A 4,809-nucleotide genomic window follows, 5' to 3' on the forward strand; every position below is an offset into this window, starting at 1 on the left:
AAATCGCAGAAATTTGCCTGAATCCAAACATCGTTTTCTGTCATGAAGGAAATTCCTCTAGAAAAACAGGATGTGCAGAGAACTAAAGCTGTGGAGCATTTATTATGAACCGATGCACTGCCAGTAGAGCAATCAATCTCACACACACACACACACACACACACACACACACACACACACACACACACACACACACACACACACACACACAAAACCATATATGTCATAAACCGGTAACAAATGATAGAAATAATCATTCCAAATTATGGCTAGTTTTGATGCATGAAAGGGCCATACACAGACTCGATTTCCTCCGCACACACACACGCACACGCACGCGCACGCGCACACACACACACACACACAAACACACACACACACACACACACACACACACACACACAAACACACACTCACTGGCACTTCCTTTCCATTCTTCATCTTATGTTGCCTCACTTTTTTACAGATTGTTCTGTCATGCAGCAGCTGTCGTGTTTTGATACATGGACTGCCAAACACATTATGTGCAAACACACACACACACACACACACACACACACACACACACACAAACACACACACACACACACACAGCTGGATTTAAATACTAAAGACTGACCCACTAGCCAGTTCATTTAGTTAACATTTCCTCCATTTTTATGTAAAAGTAAAAAAAAAAATAACGTGGTTCTTCTCCAAACTGTTACCACAAAGTTGGAGGCACACGACTGTACAGGACGTTTGTGGATGCTGTAGCATTCAATTATTCCTCCACTCGAACTATGAGACCCAAACTTGTACCAGCATGATAATGATCCTGTGCACAAAGATGAAGATCTGCTTTCTATGGGAAAGTTGGAATGGAAGATCTGCTATAGAGCTCTAAACTCACCCCTGTTGCATTGAATGAATGTGAATGCTGATGGCACCACACGCCCAGGAGTTTAATAACACCCAAATCTCTACAAAATCTACTGGAACATCTACCGAGAAGAGTGGATCTTATTATAACAACAAATTGGGATTAAATGTGGAATGATGATGTTCAAAAAGAACATATTAATCAATCTATCAATCAATCAATCAATCTATCTATCTATCTATCTATCTATCTATCTATCTATCTATCTATCTATCTATCTATCTATCTATCTATCTATCTATCTATCTATCTATCTATCTGTCTGTCTGTCTGTCTGTATGTCTGTATGTCTATTAGTTTATTATTTTTCACCCCAGATTTTTTTTTTCAATCTTATCAGTTTGCCAGTGTGCAAAGATAAAGATATTTTATTGACAATATATGAATATATCAATTCATTGTAGAAAAATAGCAGAATATCTTTTTTATTGCATGTATTTTATCAGATTCCATCTTTTTTAAATAAAACTATTGAATGAAAATACTATCAAAATATAAAATACTATAGAAATATTAAATATGATGTGCCAAAGTTATTGAAATCTCCAATGAATATATATATAAGAAACATATCCATGAAAACTGCTGTTGCTTATAACCATGTCCTGTTTTCCTGCAGGGGAATAAATATGTTACACACTTGTAAAAAAAACTCCTGGGAATATAATATAATCCTGAAAGAAAAAAAACGATGGACTACTACGTCATGTGCCACTTATTTCCATGTGCACCTTATTACCTCTTAGCATTCGAGCACTTGATATTTATCACAGATAGTCATTTTACATTTATGCCACTTGTCCACTAAACCAAACATTTATTGTGCAATAAGCTTTTTGTACCTGTGAACTGACATGCAATATTTCTCCATTTTCATATCTGTGTGTATTGTTTTTGGGACTGTCTCGTTTGCTGTCTCTTGTGCTGTCGATTTGTCAATGTGTTCTGTCTTGGCTGTTGATTCTTATTTGTTACAAATGGAGTTTTGGAGAAACACAGTTTTGTTTTGCTTTGCACCCAGTTGCCTGGTTGGATGACAATAAAGTTCGCTTTGACTTTGACTTGATCATAGTGTCATGTTTTAATAATAATACAAATTAAAGTAATAGCTGTCTGAGAAAAAAAGTCTAAATATTGTAATAATAAAGTAATAAGAATAAGAATAAAATTGTAGCAATAAGAGAATAATGTCCATATACCACAATGCAGTGGGACCCCGGCTGAAGTACCAGTGACAATTTCTTTGATCATCATCTTCATAGTCTTTTAAGAAACAACATCTCCTCTTCGAATAGCATGCAGATTTAACTACCGATATCATTGGATGTCAACGACTGGTCGCCATTTCAGGCTGCACAGAAGAAGCAATATCCTCAAAGTGTGATTTTTCTTTCTTCTGAATAAATTAACTGTTTGATAATTATAACTTTGTACTGATGCAAAAGAGTTTCCTTAGTGCTAAATTCTAACTTAAAGTAGGATTTAACCGAATCCTTCACATCCATTGTATGCAAAATGGCAAAACAATTTTCGCAATTCTGTGCTTTTTCTCAAAATATTCGACTTTATTTTTGTATTGCTGTGACTTTAATCTTGTAATCTTCGAAAATCTATTTTTTTTTTTAACATGGCACAAAAACAGCGTTGTAAATATGGTCTATTGTTTGTGTTTGTATTATTTACCAGTTTTCCATGAAGGGTGCCAATAATTTTGAAAAAGCCTGTAAAAACTGATCTACTCTTTTTTTCCCTCTTATGTAAAAAAAAAATTATATGCTGTTTGAGTTGTTGGAGTGAAACTTCCTGTTTGAAATGCATTAGGCTGCCTGTATATAAAAAATAAATGGCCATATGGAGAAAAAAGGTAAACAATGTTTCTGTGTGTGTGTGTGTGTGTGTGTGTGTGTTGTGTGTGTGTGTGTGTGTGTGTGTGTACACATGTGTGTGACAGCAAGACTTGGCTTTTTAAGACCATCTCTGTGTATACCCAGGGGCATTTGTGCTGGCTTTTCCTTTTGAGCTGCATCTTCTGAAGTATGGAGATTTCCTCCAGACGTTTTGAAGGCGTAAACGTGTCGGTGTCGTTCTCCTCCCCGGGTGGAATCACTCGAGACCCCTGAGCTTTCACGTTGGGATTCCAGCACTTCTCTGGCCTACTTTTCAAAGCACTGCTAAATGTGTAATGATTTGGGGAGTGAACAAGAACCCGTTGCTTATTATGTCTACACTCTGTTTGCATGACTTTCTTCCTCACTTCCTGTTTTATTAGCCGGTGTTCCATTTGGAGAAGCTGAGAATGTAACGGATTGTGAAACTGCACCGGTCAATTGTTTGGTTGTCATTATTACCCCATACGGACAAATGTATTGGGACACAGGACCTCTCCTGCCATATGTGGTTCTTCTCCAAACAGTTACCATGAAGCTGGAGGCACCCAATTGTATGTCTTTGGATGTGTTATAATGAAACATTGCATTCACTTGAACTTTGGAACCCAAACTTGTTCCAGGATGGCAATGTCAGTGTGCACAAAGTGATTTCCATGAAGATCTGGTTTGCATTGTTTGGAGAGAATGATCTTGTGTGGCCTGCTACAGAGCCCTGATCTCAACCCTACTGAACACCTTTGGGATAAAGGTGAACGCTGACTGCATCCCAGGCCTCCTCACCTTCTCAAATACATTAGTATCTGACTTTAATTACACACTTGTGGGTGAATACATCAAGGAAATGTCTACAAACACCCTTCAAAATGTAGTGGAACATCTTTCCAGAAGAGTAGAAGGAATTATGAACGCAAATTAAGACTAAATATTATTTAATGCAATGCTCAAAAAGCACATACTACACGTATGACTAGGTGTCCACAAACTTTTGGCAATGTAGTGTATAACCAATAGGGTGAATGTATAATCACAGGCCACTGCATCATAGGCAGTGAAGACGACCTGAAGAATTTCTGAAAATATGTTTTTGTGTGTGTGTTTGTGTGTGTGTGTGTGTGTGTGTGTGTGTGTGTGTGTGTGTGTGTGTGTGTGTGTGTGATTTATCTACTTTCTGAATTTAATCTTCCTGGATTTGATCTTGTATTTAACTGAGACAGAGTTGTTGTTGTTGTTGTTGTTTTTAATAGCATCTCGAACATAGAAAATGTTCACTGATGAATGAAATTGTGTTATTTTTTTTCTTTGCCACCAACAACAAAATGATGTAACATAAAAGCAAGTGCGAATGACGAAGTAAACAAGTGAACTCTGGCGTGGTGGAGAAAAAGATCCAACTCGGCACGGAAGTGTAGAAAAGTACATTTGTCTTATTAGGATTTCACCAGAAGAAGAAAAAAGGGGAAATAACAACTGTTTCTCTTCAAATTTTAGACCACTCTGTGCAGCAGGGGGTGGTTCCTCATGAACATCCTAAAAATCCATGTTTTTTTGAGCAACTCAATAACTTTAAGCATTGATTTGGACTGAGATTAATATCAACAGTCTGCAACAATGGCTCAGGACCACAGTTTTTACAACCAGTTTTGTATTTCAGCACCTATCACTGGACAGCACCTTAACAATAATGAAGCTGTAATGAATGGACATTCGGGGTTGAGAATGAGGATGGGTTCCCTCTTGAGTCTGGTTCCTCTCAAGGTTTCTTCCTCATGAATTCTCAGGTAGTTTTTCCATCACTACAGTTGCAACTGGCTCGCACATTAGGGATAAACTTGTAGGTTCTAAACTTAAACATTCGTTTATATAACTTTATAACCGCTTTATTTCTGTAATGTTGCTTTGAGTCAATGTCCTCAAATGTTTGTGTAAATATGTGATTGGAGACACAACACTAATATGTTTGTATATTTAATTGCAGACTATATTGATACGAAAACATTC

The sequence above is a fragment of the Silurus aristotelis genome (assembly GCF_946808225.1).
Source record: "Silurus aristotelis genome assembly, chromosome: 14".
NCBI lineage: Eukaryota > Metazoa > Chordata > Actinopteri > Siluriformes > Siluridae > Silurus > Silurus aristotelis.